This window comes from Physeter macrocephalus, chromosome 1 (assembly GCF_002837175.3).
Source record: "Physeter macrocephalus isolate SW-GA chromosome 1, ASM283717v5, whole genome shotgun sequence".
In the NCBI taxonomy this organism is placed as follows: Eukaryota; Metazoa; Chordata; class Mammalia; order Artiodactyla; family Physeteridae; genus Physeter; species Physeter macrocephalus.
In genome coordinates this window covers 22,654,919-22,674,562 of record NC_041214.2, presented here as the reverse complement: position 1 = coordinate 22,674,562, position 19,644 = coordinate 22,654,919, and the positions used below count along the sequence as shown (strand labels likewise).

General features: G+C 38.4%; 1 long non-coding RNA gene across 8 annotated transcripts in view; it reads right to left on the bottom strand.

The window, feature by feature from the left end:
• The window catches only part of LOC129392171 (uncharacterized), a 119,602-nt gene that overhangs the window by 28,682 nt on the left and 71,276 nt on the right, over positions 1–19,644 (bottom strand). For 6 of the 8 annotated variants that reach the window (XR_008617543.1, XR_008617556.1, XR_008617553.1 and 3 more), the window contains 3 exons: positions 14,053–14,233; positions 12,052–12,212; positions 8,915–8,967 (listed from right to left, as the gene is read on the bottom strand). This is a non-coding gene — a long non-coding RNA (uncharacterized lncRNA). The remainder of the gene's footprint in view (positions 1–8,914; positions 8,968–12,051; positions 12,213–14,052; positions 14,234–19,644) is intronic. The other 2 variants (XR_008617558.1, XR_008617572.1) reach the window with 2 other exon arrangements.

Genomic DNA, 19,644 nt, shown 5'->3' with positions numbered 1-19,644 from the left:
TTTCCAATGGATATTTAATCACAAAACTGAGGGGTGTCCTTCTTAGTCCACATATATATATATATATATATATTCTTTCCATGTTCACCACATTCTTTTTTTGCTTTCTAAAATCTTCTTTCATCTTTTGTATGACATTTTGATGAATCATAGATCTGTCATTATTATAGAGAACCTCAGTGTACTAGGTTTAAGAATAGCATATGGGGTAATACAAAATTATATAATAAGCTGTGTCTTTCAGGAGCATACAATCACATACATCAGTTCACGTAAGTAGTTCAGAGGGCCACCCAGACTTCCAATTTCTCGAGTAATAGTAGGTTTTTAGCAAACTACCTACATATCTACAATATGCATCTCTGGAAGTAATATTAGGTAAAAGCATCTATAAAATATTTAGACATGAAAAATCACTTTTCACAACTGATCCTTCTGATATATGAGCCCATGAGGTCTTTGGTCAGTTAATTAGAATATTAACAGACTTACTTCTGTTATATTCATTCACTTTTTCTTTTATTTTCCCCAACGGAACAAGATTTGTTTCCCAATTTTCAATGTGAATTTAATGCTAAAGTTAGAAAAAAATATGCCTCATGGGGATTTTAACAGGAAGAAATAATTTAAATAACATAAGGGATCCAAAAACATTTTTGTCCAGACTTTTTCCACCCCACTTTTTTATACCTTCTCAGACAAGGGGTAGAGGACATTATCCCCCAACTGGAATAAGAAACCAGAATTTTCATCCTGAGTTTCTCCTTCACTGTACCAATGTATAAGAAATAATTTTCTGAGCTGGTATTTTCTGAGACAGATTAGAAATTCATTAAGATCTCTTTAGGCTTTTGGATTCTGTATTCTACCTATAAACTGACATTTTTCTTTTTACCATCCCAGGAGGATAGCCTAAGGGATTCTTAGTTTCACAGGAAAGAACTGCCTGGGGACAAACCTGGGAGGGGTTGACTGACAGGAAGGCTCCTTTAAATTCTTAGTACTCCAAATAACTATCCTCACTCCTTGAGCAGTTACACCCTTCATTCAAAGAGCTATGGTGGCCACATGTCAAGATGAGAGAACAAGAAGGATCTATAGCTTTAGTGTCGTTGTGAAGACCTTCCTCAGACTAGTTCTGTTCCCTCTGACTTCTAATCATGATGAGGCAAGTCTCTCTCTGTCCTTTACCTAATGGAACTCTTTGACAAAATGCCCACAAGTGTCTTTAGACTCGTACCTGGACCTCTTTATAATCTCCAAGGGGGATTATGTCCTCATAAAATATGTAATTACTTAACCACCCTCTAAATTTTAGTCCCTCTAACATCTGGTAAATTTTCTCTCAAAACAGCTACTTTTGTTGGGTTTTCCCAGCCATTACTTTGACTAAATTTAGTCATCTTGGAGCTTTCATTTTTATAGTGCTTCTGAAACTGAGCAGGACACTGTGGGGCTCTCCCAGGTGCAAAAGCCTTTCCGTGCTCCCCATTTCCTCTTTGTTGGAAAAGGGCTTCAGCCTCCTAGACCTTCCCTGAGTTCCCAAGGGCAGATTCAAGCAGTTTCTAATTAAGAAAGTGAAGGAATGCAGAAACAAAGGAAAAGAACTCAAGAAACAATAGTACAGGCTTCCCTGGTGGCGCAGTGGTTAAGAATCTGCCTGCCAATGCTGGGGACGCAGGTTCGAGCCCTGGTCCAGGAAGATTCCACGTGCCCTGGAGCAACTAAGCCTGTGCACCACAACTACTGAGCCCACATGCCACAACTACTGAAGCCCATGTGCCTAGAGCCCATGCTCCACAACAAGAGAAGCCACTGCAATGAGAAGCCCGTGCACTGCAGCAAAGAGTAGCCCCTGCTCACCGCAACTAGAGAAAGCCCACGTGCAGCAAGGAAGACCCAACGCAACCAAAAATAGATAAGTTAAATAAATTAATTAAAAAGAAAAGAAAAGAAACAATAGTACAGTGATGGGGCAGGGTCCTGGTTGCTCCTCAAGAGATATACATAACAATATCTTTGAGTTCTTCTGCAGGAACTGAGGCCCCCCACCCAGGTGGAGGATGGCAACTTCAAGCTGAGCACAAGATTCCTAGAGCACTGCCCTTTTACCTCACCACCAACCAATCAGAAGACAGTCACACGCCCTGCAGCCCTCACCCCAAATTTTGCCTATAAAAACTCTTCCCCAAAAGCCATTGGGGAGTTCAAAGGTTTTGAACATGAGCCACCCATTCTACTTTCTTGGCCCTGCAATAAGCCTTTCCCTGCTCCAAACTCTGATTGTTCAGTTTGTTTGGTCTCACTGTGCATCAGGCACATGAACTTGTCTTGGACAACACTTCTAACTATTCCCTGCTGGCCATCTTTTCCACTGCTTTGGCTGCCATTGTAAGCAGATAGGTTAGGGGGTCCCCAGAGAAAGAGAACCAGGAATGGCTTTCTTGACATAAGAGAAGCCATTTTGGCCTAAGCCGTTTTGTGTTCTATGCCTGGCCACAATGCTTGCCCTTGAACAGGTCTCAGTAATTAATGATCTTAAGGGAAAAAAAAGGAATGCAAGGACAGAGAAGAGGCAGTCAAACAATAGAACGGTGACAAAGCAGAATCTTACTTCCTCCTCAAGGGATATAAAAATATATCTTTGAGTTCTGTAGGAACTAAGGTCCCCACCCAGGTGGAGGATGGAATGATGATGTTGACCCTCCTGATTTCAATCAACTAAAGCTTAGACTCTGTCAACCTTTGACCCAATTCTATGCTGAATTCTCCTCTGCTCACACCCCTTCATGAATATGCATGTACCCTTAGCTTAAAATTTCCCCAATTTTGCTGTTTGGAGATACAGTGCTTTGGGAAAGATTCACATTGTTCTCCTTACTTGCTGCAAGTAATAAATCCTTCTTTCTCCTGTGCCTTGTCTTGGTTGTGTCTTTTGGCTCAGCAACCACCAAGAGGTGAACTCAGGTTTCAGGTAACATCATCAGTAGTTTGTGTGTCAGGGGCCTCCTTTTTGATCTTGCAAAGATAGTCTTTGCCATTAGGGAATTCAAGAAATTCTAGCTCACAGCCTCTCAGGCCTGTTGGGTTAGGAAATCAAGGATGACTGTCTAGACTGGGGAGCAGGAAGAGGAATGACACACAGCCCTATCTTCACTGAAATCCTTATAAGATGATCAGGGCACAATTTACCATCACTTTTCCTAAGGGCATTCTGCCTCACTAGTTTCCCCATATCAAACACATCCCTAAAATACAATAGGGGTATGAGGAGAATCTGTGGCCTTCACAGAACAGTAGAAAATAGTGATGCCGAATACTCAGCCTCTGTGCACTGGTGCGGAATCAAATCTTGGACACAGAGTTTTGGGTGAAGTAGAAAAGGGGGACACAGCAGGCTCCTGCCCTCGAAGACTGTGTGTCTCAACCCAGGAGGATTTGAGGAGCAGATTTACAGCAACGTTACAGCAACGGTTCAAGGGCGGGGCTGCTGATAAGATCAGGGTGTGCACAGCACCCCCCCCCTGCCGCCCCCACACACACTCCTCTAATCTGATCTCGGGTAATCTTGATGAGCTTCTCTGGTTCCTTTAATGTCTTTCTCTGGTATGAAGAATGCTGACATCTTAAAGAGCTTAAAGACATTGTTATGTGTATCCCTTGAGGTGGAACCAGTATCCCAGTACCAGTGCCCCAAAGCTGCACTCTTGTTTCCCGGTTGCCCCTCCCTTGTCTTTTGCATCCCTTCCCTTCCTGGCTTAGCAACTATTCTGAATCCGCCCTTTGGAACTCAGGGAAGGTCATGGAGGCTGGAGTCAAGGAACAGGGGACAGAAAATCTTCTGTGCCCAGGACCCACAGGGTCCTATTGGGTTTATAAGAAGCACCAGGAATTTTAACATTAACTTAGTATTTCCTCATGAACCACAGAAAGGTTGGTTATACACCTTGGCTATAGACTGCTAAAGAGAGCTTCTCTCCCTCCCTCTCTCTCTCTCTCTCTCTCTCTCTCTCTTCCTCTCTCCCTTCCTCCCTCCCCCTCACTCAATTTCTCTCTTTACTTCCCTGCTTTTTCCTTCCTCCTCTTCTTCCCCTTTCTGCCTACTACTGATTTTCTTTCCCAAGCCCTTTCCTTGGGAAACTTCCAAAGTTTTGTCTTCTTTTTTGTCTTACAAACTCAAGCTCCTGCTCTTTCTTGGATGCTAATGAAGCTCACCTGAAAAAGAGATTTGCTCCTGTTACCATTTAAGCCACTACCCTAGATGGGATGATCTCTTCCTTCCAGCCATCAGGAGAGAGTGGTGAGGGATCCATCTGTGGTCTTCTCACTCCCAGTCTCATACCCACTAACATGCAGGTGTGGAGGTTTTCAACTGATCCTGTGACATACAACCTCCTTTATTACTGTTCTCCTACAACACGCACAAACACAGTGGAGACCAATATTCCACATTTTTCAAAAACAAACATAGGTCCTGCTAAGAGAATAAAGCACTTCCTTGATGATAATGGACTTTTCATTAAATTCACATTTAACTCTGTAACTCCTAAGACTTTTATGACTTTCTGACTTTTATGATCACTCAAGTAAAAAGATTTTACTAAAGTAAAGCATAAAAGATGTTTTACACATCTCAGATTATTACTAATAAGACATTAAAATTCATTTATATTACTATCACTTTGGTCACTAGATGATAGCTCTAGATTTTCTCTCACAAAAACCTTCAGCAAGATTTTTTAAGTTTTTTGTTGAAAAAAATATATATATTTAGAAGTGTTTGTATTTTCCAGGACCTGAGTTTCCATCCAAATATTAACAGCTATTTTATATATGATTTAGAGTTTTCATTTCCTCTAACGTCTCCCCATTATCCTGGAAATGGATAATAATTTATTTGAGATGGAAAATTCAGGAGTATATTTATTTAATACACTCAGCTATGCTAAAAAGGTAAGTTTTCAACAGCTCTCCTCAACACATGGTTATAGAATCTTAGCTTAGCCAAGAATGACTTTAGACCAAAAGTTTGTTTATAGTCTGTTTTCCACAGAATATCCTAAATTCAATTTTTCTAATAATCTTGGGAGTGCAGATCTGACACTCTGGCTGACCTTTACAGCTCCCAAACTTTATTGCAAGATCCTCTATTCTTATTCTTTTGTCTCTTTTATTTCCCTTTTCTATTTCTAGTTTCTCTCTTTTCCTAATTATTCCCCAATAGAAATGAGTCATGATTTGGTGGAACCAAAATTCTCTCATCCATGGAAAAGTAAATCCTGGAATAAATGTTTCTGCTGAGTAGAGTTATGCAACTGCCATTCCAGTCTCAAGAATTCTTGTGCCGAGACAAGGGGGTAAGGATTTAGCAGAAGGTTGAGAGAGGAGTTTTAACATTCATTTTTATAAAGGGACCCAAGGGAGAAAGAACTAATAGAAAGAAACAAAAGATTATTGTAGGCCATCTATTCCCTGCCCAATCACTTGGACTAGATTTAAGCTCTTTATGAAAAATGGCAAAGGACCAGAAGAGAGGTTGCTATTTATAAGAGACTCTGGGCAGAAATATTGCTGTTTCTGAAGGGGTGACACAGGGCAATGCAGAGTTAAAGAGAGGGTAGTTCCTCCTTGACTGCACAGAACTCAGCACATCTCCAGCCCTACAAGGATGGGCAGCTTTGGATGCATACCTGGACAGTACCCTTGGTGTGTACATTGATGTCTTTGTAATGTTCTCAATGTGTGCTTTGTCACCACCCACATTGGTGCTACATTTCTACAGCTTCACAGAGGAGGCAGAACAGGATGAAAAGGATTTAATGAATGCCATCTGGTACTGCAGATGATTGACAGGGGTGTGAATTCCTACAATGCATCCCTGTGGGTCCACAGAAATACCTGGGGGAGGTATATGGAATTTCTGCATGTGCAGTTGGAAATAAGACTAGAAATTTGGGTTATTAAGATTAATGTGATTTATTTCATGTTCATATATAAGTAAGGATTGGAGATAATTAGGTAATAATTACCTACTAACAAAGAGGGCTCCAAGTTGGCAGTGGTTACTCTATTTAGGATGTTTCAATGAGAAAATTATTTGGAGCCTTTAAAAACTTCTCATAAATGTATTTATCACCAGTTCCAATTTAAGTAGTTTACAGCAAAAAAATTAATTGACAAAACCTCAGGATTTTAGTTTTTGAACAAGCAATTGGAAAAAATTGTCATATTTTGAGTAACCACTGAAAAAGAAGGAAGTAAAGATGGAGACTTACTGTTGAGACAATTCTCTATTTGGAAAGGTCTGCTCAAGGGAAAAGAATTTCAGAAGGAAAGTGGAGCTCCAGAAGAATATGTTATATTAGAAGAGCATTGCTTCAGATTGCCTATTTTGCAAACTAAAAAGAAAGCTTTAATTATTGACAACTTCATGATCAGAGACCTCCCTGGCAAGACATTTCTCAAAAGAGTTAAATACAGAAAGGAATAATGAATCTGATATTATAATTTGACAATGTTTAAACGCCAGAAAAAAATAAAAGGGAATTTGTTATATCCTGTTAAAAAGGGCATTACAGTGTTTGTAAATCTTTGCTGTTGTTCAGGGTATAATGTTAAAGAGCCCATTTTCTGGAAAGAGACTGCCTGCATTTAAATCTTATCTCCATCAGTTTCTAGTTGGGTATCCTTGGTTTCTTTATCTGTAAACCAGAGGTAGTAATAGCATCAACCCCACAAGTTTGTCATGATGTTTAAATTAACTAATACTTGTAAAAATCATGAGATGTAGCCTGCATGAAACATCCAAACAAAAAATCATTTCTTTAAAGAAATTAACAATTAGGATTTTTAAAAGTAGATAAATATATTTTAGATTTTAAAAAGGGGGTTTTCTATTGTCAGCCCTAAAACATCATCTTTACTACAGTCTTTTCATATTATCTGATAAGAAAGGAAGGGCCTAACAATCCCACTTTAATCAGACTTGCTTAACTCAGATACACTGAAAAGCCTGGGACATCCTTAAATGTTTCTGGCCCAATGAATAAAGTTTATAGCCAATATATCTGCAGTATTTTGAATGATATCATGTCTTAATGCACTTGCTCATTGGCCATTACTTGGGAACAGTAGCGTATGGCAGGCAAGAACTTGAAACCTTCACATGGCCATGGGTATGAGCCAGGAAAGGGGGGATTAAACAGAATCAGAAAAGCAGATGTTGGATCTAAGTCAGGAGTCAGTACAAGACCTCACAGAAAGATAGAATGACTCACAATTCTGTGCCTCCAAGAACAATGTCCAATGTGACTAACATGTTACTATGTTAAATTCCTGCTCCAGGACAGTCAAAAAGATGGTCTTAGACTTTCTAATGGACATTTCAATAAGCCAGATTGAGGTAAGGCAGAAAGATCCAGGAAGATAGAAAAAGGTCTATAAAGCTCCCTCCTTTAGATTTATATGTCTTTTGACTTTCTCCTGTGCCCTGGAATATAGCTTGTGCCAAGCAAATGAAGGAGAACTCCTGCTCTAAAATACTATATAGTTAGCTAGTTGGGTAGCAAGCAAGAGTTATATAGAAAGATAGATAGATGATTGATAGCTAGCTAGCTAGCTAGATATAAAATGATATATATCATTTAATATTCATAGAGGTTATCAATTAAAGCATTAAATTCAATGAAGAGTAACCCTACCTTACTAATTTTCCATATAATGATCTCACAATATGGGGAAAAACTCACCTATGATCTGCCTTCAGTCTTAAAAAAAAAATGCTGAAGTTAATTGAGTGATCATGTCATGCCAGTCACGATGCTTGGAGACATGTATGCATTGCCAAAAAATTTGTGTGTATGCCACAAACCCATAGTTAAGTACTTTTATTATCACCATTGTATACATGGGGAAAACTGATTCTCAGGAAGAAAAAGTCAGTTCCTCCAAATCACAAAGTTCACACGTGTGGGTTTATAACTTCACACCCAGGTCACCCTGACTCCATCATAAGTGTTTTGGCTTTACCACAACACTGCCCTCAACTCAAGACCTGAATTTTTGCCGTGGTTGCCACCTAGCAGCTTTTATAAGTCCCAATGCCCAGGCCATTCCTGGCACCAATTCAGAAAGAAGCTCTGGGTTGGGACCCAGGCATTCATAAGTTTTAAAAATTCCCCAGGTGAGTCCAATGTGTAGCCAAGGTTAAGAGCAACACTCATGTATGTATTCCACTCAAACAAAATTGCATAATTTTAAATTTTGTTCGTTCCATAAAATTGCCAAAGAGGATCTCACACAGTCTCCTATTTTCATACATGAAAATACATTTTACTGAAAATTTATGTCTAACCATTCTCAAGATTCAGAAATGCTCCTAGAAGGACTTCAGCCAAATGTTTCCTACAACCATTGTTTCTTAGTTCATTATTTTTTATTTCATGGGTTAGAGTATTTCAATACTAAGTAAATTTATAATTCTCTATAGCATGACGGTTAGGGATTGGGGATTTGGAGCTGGCATGTATAGGTGTGAATCCTGGCTCCATCATTAATCTTGGGCAAATTACTTAATCTCTTTGTGCCTCAGTTTTATCATGTTTAAAATGGAATCAATAATAGTACTTAACTGTGTCAGAATTAAGTTGTGTGGAAAGAAATCCCAGAATAATGCCTGTCACAGTAAAAAACTCAATACATTTTAGTTATTATCATTGTTATTTTGTATGTAAAAAGAGAATGTGTTTTCCCTGTCATGTACACATTAACTGATGAAATAAGGATCTAATTATCAATATATCTCATATCATATTCAAAAACACTCCCCAAATTTGAAATGTAATTTTCCTTATCAAAACTAGTCATGTCATGACTGCTTTTAATGGCTAGAAAACTTGCTGCAAGCTTCTTTTACCTTTGCTGTTGAACATAAGCCTCAAAAACCTGGTATGGAAGAACAAAGAAAACCTAAAGAAGAACAAAGAAAACCCAAAATCAGTAGAAGGAAAGAAATCATAAAGATCAGAGCAGAAATAACTGAAATAGAAACAAAGAAAACAATAGCAAAGATCAACAAAACTAAAAGCTGCTTCTTTGAGAAGACAAACAAAATTGATAAACCCTTAGCCAGACTCATAAAGAAAAAAAGGGAGAGGATGCAAATCAATAAAATTAGAAATGATAAAGGAGAAATCACAACTGACACCACAGAAATACAAAGGTTTATAAGAGGCTACTACAAACAGCTATATGCTAATAGAATGGACAACCACGAAGAAAAGGACAAATTCTTGGAAAGGTACAATTTTCCAAGACTGAACCAGGAAGAATAAGAAAATATAAACTGACCTATCATAAGTAATGAAATTGAAACTGTAATTAAAAATCTTCCAACAAACAAAAGTTCAGGTCCAGATGGCTTCACAGGTGAATTCTATCAAACATTTAGAGAAGAGTTAACACCCATCCTTCTCAAACTCTTCCCAAAAATTGCAGAGGGAGGAACACTCCCAAATTCATTCTACGAGGCCACCATCACCCTGATACCAAAGCCAGAAAAAGATATCACAAAAAAAGAAAATTATAAACCATTAGCACTGATGAACATAGATGCAAAATCCTGAACAAAATACTAGCAAACAGAATCCAACAACATATTAAAAGGATCATATACCACGATCAAGTGGGATTTATCCCAGGAATGCAATGATTCTTCAATATACCTAAATCAATCAATGTGATACACCTATTAACAAATTAAGAAATAAAAAATATGGTTCTGATGAACCTCAGGGCAGGACAGCAGTAAAGATGCAGACATAGAGAATGGACTTGAGGACACGGGGAGGGGGAAGGGTAAGCTGGGACAAAGTGAGAGTAGCATCAACATATATACACTACCGAATGTAAAATAGATAGCTAGTGGGAAGCAGCCGCATAGCACAGGGAGATCAGCTCGGTGCTTTGTGACCACCTAGAGGGGTGGGATAGGGAGAGTGGGAGGGGGGCTCAAGAGGGTGGGGATATGGGGATATATGTATATGTATAGCTGATTCACTTTGTTATAAAGCAGAAACTAACACACCACTGTAAAGCAATTATACTCCAATAAAGATCTATTAAAAAAATAGAAAATAAAATAAAATAATATGACTGCAAAAAAAAAAAAACTTGGTCTGTGTCAATTCTTCTGACCTGAGATTATGACTGTCCACCTATTTTGTTGTCTTCACACAGCACTTCACACAATTCTGCTCCACTTCTGAGTAGACACTGTAGCAATAATTAAGGCAAGTTCCAGGTCTGGTGTAGCACATGGAGCTTAAGTCTGTTTCTACCTAAGTCATTTTTGCAGCTGCCTCCAACAAGGATCAGAATTCAGGGAGTGAACTTAGCAAGACTCCTTTCAGCTCGCTGATAAGAGGGACCTTGCTGGGAATACAGTGGTGAGGCTCCCAGCTTTCTGTAGTAGACACTCAACAAAACTTTCTTTCTCAGACGACACAGTAACATCTATATCATAATTTACAAGGGTTTTTAGTTTTATTTATTTTTTTAAATTGATCTTTATTGGAGTATAATTGCATCACGGTACTGTGTTAGTTTCTTTTATTCACCAAAGCGAATCAGCCATATGCGTACACATGTCCCATATCCCCTCCCTCTTGAGCCTCCCTCCCATCCTCCCTATCCCACCCCTCTAGGTGGACACAAAGCACTGAGATGGTCTCCCTGTGCTATGCTGCTGCTTCCCGCTAGCTAACTATTTTACATTCAGTAGTGTATATATATATCAATGCTACTCTCACTTCACCCCAGTGCACTACTAAATAACCAAGAGATCACTGAAGAAATCAAAGAAAAAATTTAAAAATACAAGGAAACAAATGACAATTAAAACACAATGGCCTAAAACCTATTGGACGCAGCAAAAACAGTTCTAAGAAGGAAGTTTATAGCAATTCAATCTCACCTCAAGAAACAAGAAAAATCTCAAATAAACAATCACACCCTACACTTAAAAACAACTAGAGAAAGAAGAACAAAGAAAACCCAAAATCAGAAGAAGGAAAGAAATCATAAAAATCAGAGCAGAAATAAATGATATAGAAACGAAGAAAACAATAGCAAAGATCAACAAAACTAAAAGCTGCTTCTTTGAGAAGATAAACAAAATTGATAAACCCTTAGCCAGACTCATCAAGAAAAAAAGGGAGGGGATGCAAATCAGTAAAATTAGAAATGATAAAGGAGAAAACACACTGACACCACAGAAATACAAAGGGTTATAAGAAACTACTACAAACAACTCTATGCCAGTAAAATGGACAACAACAAAGAAATGGACGAATTCTTGGAAAGGTACAATTTTCCAAGACTGAACCAGGAAGAATTAGAAAATATAAACAGACCTATCACAAGTAATGAAATTGAAACTGTAATTTAAAATCTTTCAACAAACAGAAGTCCAAGACCAGATGGCTTCACAGGCAAAGTCTACCAAACTTTTAGAGAAGAGCTAACACTGATCCTTCTCAGAATCTTCCAAAAAATTGCAGAGGGAGAAACACTCCCAAATTCATTCTATGAATTCACCACAAGGGTTTTTAATTTAGTGATGAACACTGTAACATATATTTGGCAACTAGACTCTCATTTTTTTTCTGCTTTTCTTTTTCTCTATAGAGCTCAGCCTAAAATCTATAGAATTTTATTTAATGAATGACAGACTGTTTTCCATACATCTTATCTCTATGCTACAGTATATTTTGCTTAAGCCATTTATTTTCTTCCTTTCCCTATTTCTATCAAGAAATCTTATTCCATTTCACTGCTGAGAGATATATCTTTTAAAGATGACTAAGAAGTTTAAAAGAGAATGTAGGGACTTCCCTGGCGGTCAAGTGGTTAAGACTTCATGCTTCTAATGCAAGGGGTGCGGGTTTGATCCTTGGTTGGGGAACTAAGATCCGACATGCTGTGCAGTGCGGCCAAAAAAATAAGTAAACAAAAGTAAAAATAAAAAGAGAATATAAATTGATTCTCACATACACAAATGATTGGTTGGCTTCATTTTGAAAGTTGAGCTCCATAATCAAAATTCCCTCAGAGAAAAAAAAGGAATATTCACAGATGGTCTGGTTAAGTTCTCGAGGCCAAACATACATTCTTGAACAGAAGTGGGTGGATGAACAAAGAAGTCCAGAGTCTATCTAAAAACAAACAAACAAACAATAGAGCATGATATCAATAGAGGCCATTTAATAGTCAAATGTGTTATATTCTCTCAAAGTTCAGGTGGACCTAGTAGCTGAGGGTTATCTGATGAGGCAACCTCTTTCCAAAAGTCAAGGCCAAGACCAAGGTGGCCTGCTGATAGCTATGGCAGAAACACGTTGATATCTTGTCAGTCTGGTCTCAGTTAGAGATTTGTCAAAGCAAGATAGGGAAAAAGCTCCCTATTGCTGAGAATTCAGCCTTTTGGCATTGGAAATTTGGCACACATCATAAAACAGTACCAAGGAGTAAGTTGTGCACATTTGGAAAACATAACAAGCATTAAATGGTGACTCTAAGTGCATTAACATGTCCTGGTAACCTTAAACACTTCATATAATTTCAAAATTGCTCACATCATACATAGTGAGTAGCTTGACTAGCTTACACATTTAGACAAGAGACTCTTCTACTTATATATGAGATGTCACCTCCATTGATATATGTGCAGCGGCAGTTCTTGTAATTTTACGTTCTAGTGCCTATCCTTTGGAAAGACACATTTGTATGATATAACAATAGAAAAGTCTTAAAATCTTATTTTTCTAGTACTCACAGCCAAAATTCCTAATGGAATATATCAGACACTGATATATACTAAACCATAATCTATCGACAGTTTGTACTGCATGTAATAGGACTCAATACTTTTACATTTCAGGACAAGGATGGATACAGTGGCATTTTATACCAGGACAGAGCTGAGCTTTTACTACTAAGCTTATTATCTTACAATGAAAGAAACTTAGGCTTATGTCAGAGCTGGGGAAAGAAAAATCCCACAAACTCAATGGTCTTCAAACATTGTGAGTGGTGTGACCTGTTTAAAGGAACCACGAGGACCCCAGTTTCCTAATTTCTACATGGAATACTATCAAACCCCTTTCCCTCAGAGAATTGCTGTGAGGTTAAAATAACATAAGTAAACGTATTTTATAAAGTGTATAGAGATACATAACAGTACATTCTTATTTCTGGTTCTAGTAGTACAAATAGCTATCTGATATTTTCATGAATTTTTTTCTCTAGCTTCATTAAAAAAATTTAAAGCCATAATTATCTAAATATTATAATCATTATAATATTTTATAAAACTGCTTTTTGTGTAAAGTTTGCCTATTTTATAGATGTCAATTTGCCAGTTGATTTCTTACATGGTGTGCTCAGAAATCAGATAGTCATAAGTTTTTCAGTCCTTCAATCCTAAGCATGAACTAAGATTTCTAAAAAAATTTCCTACTAAGAAAACATGGTTTCCACATGGAAATTTGATCTTAACAACTAGAACTTTATAATCTTCCTGCATCTTCTTTTGAAGGTATTATCATACCAAATTTAGCTGAGGAAGGAACTTGATAGAGAATGGGGACTAGTAACAAATTTCTCCTGTTTCTAATTCAGCTCCCTTCCAAAGCTCCTCAGGGCCTCTCAGATCCATTGTTTCTTTCTTTGTCATTCCATTATTTAAGGTTATCAATTAGCCCAGACAAAATTCTTCCTTCATAGCCCAATAAATGATAAATGGATAAGTAGTCTTTAATTATTAACAAAGGCTAATAAAACAATGTCAATTTTTCATCAGTTGTTTAAAATATTGAGAAGTCTCTTTCCAGAGATGCACGATCCACATTTTCTCAATTCTTAGCATTATGTTGCTCTCATTGTGTCAAATAGCCAACCAGGAAGTGAGGAATTACTAATGCTATCTATGACTAGTGTTCTACCCAACTGAGTGAGCAGAGTGTTACAAGTTCTCTTCTGTGTCACTGACTTTACCTTATGCAAATCCAGGGTACTATCCTCGGTGTCCTCCCATGGATACACTGGGGAGGGATTCCTTCAAAACAATTCTAAAGACATTCCAATTTATAAATCCATTTATCCATTCCAATGGACAAATTTGAGAACTTGCCAAACAAAAATGGTTTCCATTTATAAATTTCACTGATTACTCAAGCTATAGAAAAAAAAAAGCAAACAGGTAAAGGTTTACGACTTTCACTAATTGATTTTAATTTTATTCATTCATTCATGTATTCATTCATTCAATTTGGACAGCAGCTGCCATAAAGTGATTTGATTTTCACTTCTCACTCCATGGCACTTTATTATTATTGTCCTGTGAATATCTATCTGTGCATGTTTCTGCATTTTCCCTTCATCCTCCTTCCAGATATTATCCCTCATCCTTCATAAGCACCCACACTGACATAATTAAGGTATGGCCTTCAAAGGTATTTTCTGTAAATTATTTTTTTTTTTTTTTTTTTTTTTTGTGGTACGCGGGCCTTCCCCTGTTGTGGCCTCTCCCGTTGCGGAGCACAGGCTCCGGACGCGCAGGCTCAGCGGCCATGGCTCACGGGCCCAGCCGCTCCGCGGCATGTGGGATCCTCCCATACCGGGGCGCGAACCCGGTTCCCCTGCATCGGCAGGCGGACGCGCAACCACTGCGCCACCAGGGAGGCCCTCTGTAAATTATTTTACCCATACGTATATCTGTGAAACTTATGTAGTTTGAGGTTTATAATTTACATAAAAAGATTGCTCTGTTTTTTTCTTAACATAGTATTTTTGAGGTCTATTTGTATTATAATATACAGATTTATATCATGCCTTCTGACCACTGAACATTATTACAACTATATTGTAGTCATCCCACATTTCATTACCTATTACTCTGATGTGCTTGATGATTTAGGGAGAGTTAAGCTGTGACTACAATACAACAGATATATTGAATATGCTTGGCTTCCCAGTGGGGATTAGGAATTGGACAACAGTTGATGAAAGCTAAGAGTACAGAAACTATTCCTTCTTACCAGGGGAAGAAAGAGGAAGGCAAGCATCATCCATCAAGGCTGCTCCAGCTGAAATGGAGTTAGAGGACACAACATTTTCCCAGATTACCTATAGTTAATCTACTTCTCTGTAATTTATGTGAGCGCTGCCTGGCCTTGCCTAGGCCTTGCCCTACCCTATCTAGTCAGACCAAAAAGTTAACATTTAAGAGGACTAAAACCTTATTGACTTTATTCACTGAATATTTCTTCCTCAACCATATCTCATTTTCCATTTTCCAACCTGTTTTGTATTCCATGCCCCATGTTTCCGACCTGGTCTTCTAGCTACAGCTTCACACATGCGCTTTGAATCTGACACCTGATAAAGCTCTGGCAGGGCTCACATATCCTCCCTTTATCTATGATTTGCATTCACCCTTCAGACCATTGCATTAAGCTGTTCCAAGGAAACAACGCAGATGTCTCAAATTCAATTTTAAAGGCCATCTCCAGCAATGAATATTTCAGCTGAGTTTGCTTCATTAGAAGGAATAGCAAAATATGGATCAAATGAACCAAATTGATAGTAATCAGCTGTCAAGGCTTGGGAGATATGAATGGTGAGATGCCGTTCCTCTGGCAAAGAAAATCAATGGGTAGTACATTACATTGCAGATATCTGATTAGCCTACTCTAATTGGACTCGCAAATCCACAAGAGATTTATTATAATACCCCATATTTCATCTTTAGTGCCCACATTAGACAATCTTATTAATTGTCTCACATTTTCAGTAATCCTTAAAAAATTTCTGAAAATGAATTCATTTCAGTGTGGTTTTTCACCAAGGATTTTTTTTCCGCAACAAGGCTACCCCTGAAAATTGACATAGGATTCACGAATACAAAGAATGTTACATAAAGGGAAATTCTCTAACCTTTAAATGAGTTGGGGATGACAAACTTCTCTTACCTAATGGACAGCAAACATTCTAGTTACCGAGTCACATATATGGTGATAACCCAGTGCAACATGATCAGGCTGTCAACTCAATGTTTTTATTCACTTTTCCTAGAAATTTCAAGCCAAATTTTAAGATTTGTAGACTAAGATTTGTAGACTATGCAGTTTTTATTATTGGATAGATGCTATGCAATTTATTACTGTTATTAATTATCAAATCACAATTATTGTGATAAAATACAATTATACAAAAAGACATACACATATTTTAAAGTACACACATGGAATATGAAGAAGAAAGGAAGATAATAAACATGTATGAAATAAAAAGGGGAATTAGGAAAAGTTTTTACATAGCTATTGATATCCACCCATCTGTCACTGACTAAAACATCAATATTTTGTGGTTCAGAAAAATAAAATAAAAATTTAAAGCATATTATATTCTTATCCTCTTCGTTTTTTCCTATTCATTTTAAGTAAGAATAAAGAACTAAATCCGAGTCCTCACTATTTCACTGCCTGGCTAAATCTGTGCTCTGATCTGCATATCTTTTTACCATACCCTCAGATTATAAATCAGGAAAGTGCCTCAGTCCTTAGAGGACAAAGCTAATTCCTTAGCAAACTCATCTAAATTGGGATGCAAGCTTATCTGTTCAGACCCATGTCCTCTCACTCCCCAGCATATGCCCTTCTCTACAAATGCACAGGTTACTTAGATTTCTGTAAGCAAGTCATACAGTTTTTTTTTTCTTGAACTTTTACTCAATCTTATTACCTCTGTCTACAATGTCCTTTCTCCCTTCTCTGCCTGGCAAAATCTTATCCATCAAAGCTTACTCCAAATGCTATCCCCTCTGTCTGACAGTCTTAGAAATTTCCCCACTTCACCCTCCTACAAATAGAGTTAATCACCTTCCCTTTGCATGTACTTGTCAGGAGATAGGTAGTTAGGTAGTGTCATCACTATAAGAACTAGTGTCAGTAACTATATAGTCCCTTGTAACTACATCTACCTTCCTCCTATAGCAGAAGACTATGTAATGCACACTATACAATACTGTATAATAAATACAATAAATACTGAGCTTTGAATGGCTGTGATGAAAGAAAAGACTATGACAATCATATATCTTTTTTCCTAATAAGAAACAGGATACAAGTTTCCAAGTGGAGAAATTATGCACCTTATCAAATTGTTGAGAAAATCTACTCATCACTTTTACCACTGTAGATACAGGAAATATCCAGGGGCTACAACTAACTGGTGCAATTATTAGTTATCCCTGAATCTTGCTTGAAATATTTATCATAAGGCAATACAGGCCCAGCCAGTGCATATTTCAAAAAGTCCTAACTCCCCTCAATATGGGAGATACTGTTTTGAAATTTCTAGATACTCTACATCCTTTATCAAAACGCACGTGCCAAAATCCATGTCAAATTACAAACAGATTAATAAGTTGGGATTTGGTTATATTTGCTTTCTCCAAAACATTGGACACCTGGTTGGACATATGGGTCACAGTTATAGTAATAAACGAAATCCATACTGAGAGAGCCTAAAATAATTCCTAATGCCAGAATTTACCCCATACCTCTGAGAACTGGTGACAGAATGTGTTCACTCCCTTAAATATGAGGGGGCCTCAAGGGCAATAGTGGAAGAGCCAGCTGGGGCCTAGGAACTAGCATCCCAGGGAGAGTTTCATTTACCAGGAAGAAAGATGCTGCCCTCCTCTTCATCCTCCTCTGTGTCCTCCTCTCCCCTTCCTCCTTCTAAATAATCATATTCGACTTATCACCTTTGCTAAAAGATATCAGCATAGCAACTCCTCTGGAAATAGTAATAGTGCTGACTACTACTGTGCTTTCCGAAAACTTCAGCCATTCTCTCATTCTGTGTGTGTGTGTGTGTGTGTGTGTGTGTGTGTGTGTGTGTGTGTGCGTGTGTATACTACATTATATTAAATGCCTTTGATATCTGGGAAGTTGTACCTATGAGGAGAAAGAGAGCCACAGGGACGACTGGAAGCTCTTGGTATCATTTATGAAGAAACTACGGTACTGGGACATCAATCCTCTCGCAGTAGCTATAGAAGTGTAAAGGACTCGGTTTTAACAAGTTAGAGTTTGGAGAAAAATTGGTGCACTTTGTTCTCCTTGCCATGGTAGGTGTTCTAGCAGAGGGCAGAGCTGTGATCTGAATGAAGATATTTCTACTTAAAAATTCCAGTGCTGGAGTAAGCTTGACAGACATGAATATCCCTAAGTTCTAACTCAGATCCACACACTAAGACAGAAATATCACCCAAATATAACATTTTAGTATGACAGCATTAGCTACCACTGCTTAACAAAGCATGTGAAACTTGGCTTAAAACAACCACCATCTATTTAGCCACAATTCCCTAGCTCAGCAATTTAGGCTGAGCTTGGCTGGGCAATTCTTCCTGACTTGGCTGGGCCCCCTCTCTCATGCATCAGCTATCATCTGGGAGCATGGCCTTAATATTGTCTAGGCTCTTCCACTTGTCTTTGCCCTCTGCTGGGAAAACTGGACTAACATTACTCTGGCTGAGGTAGTCTCTCATCTACAGCATGCTTGCCTGCTCTTGTCCACAGAGCAGAGGCAGGGTCCCAGGAAGTAAGTGGAAGCATGAAAAGACTTCTTAGGACTTGGTCTCAGAACTGGCACACAGTTCTACCAAATTTTATTCCCCAATACAAGTCATACTGCCCACCCGCATTCAAGGGGAAGGGAAAAAGACTCCAGCTCTTGCTGAGAGATGCTGCAAAATTATATGCAAAGGGATGGGAATTCAGAAAAGGGTGAAGGATTGTGGACCTGTTTACAAAGTACCACTGTTGTGTTAGAGAAGGTTCATTGCTTCTTATCCTTGGGGAATCGCTGATATCCTGAAGATGTTTCATCTGATGTGTTACAGCTCATCCTTAACGAGCTAGTGCTGGTGTGATGAGTTCTTTTTAGTATCATCATGCCACACATTGATGGAGTGCTGTGAATTCTGATATTGGCTATCAGCTTTTAACAAAGAAGGTTTAAGAAAAAAATGTCACTTGTTGCTTGCTACAGGGAGGACAAGCTTGATGCTACTCATGAGGGGCCAAAGAATGTATATAGACATTTACTGGGTTGTCAAACACAAATACTTGAACTTTGATGATAATGCAGCTTCAGTGGTTCCAGAAAGGAGATGACCTATGATGCTACATATGCTGATCTGCTGAAACCTAGCAGAGATGTTGGTCAGCATTATAAACACTTCAGAAAATAATCAGTGGCCACATACGTTTACCTTCTTAACAGACTCTAGCAGAGATATCATCAGGATTCCCAGAATACCGAGGCAGGAGTATGCCAAATGATCTGGAAAAGTCTCTGTACTAAACCCCTTGGGACACAGTGGGCTTACATAGGGGTGCATGACACTGGAGATTTGTTCAAGAGTGTAATGACTGATGATATGGAGCACGCTTCTTAAGGCTTCGGAGGTCCAGGAGTTCCCTGGTGGCTAGTGGTTAGGATTCAGGGCTTTCACTGCCATGGCCTGGGTTCACTCCTTGGTTGGGGAACTGAGATCCCGCAAGCTGCGTGGCA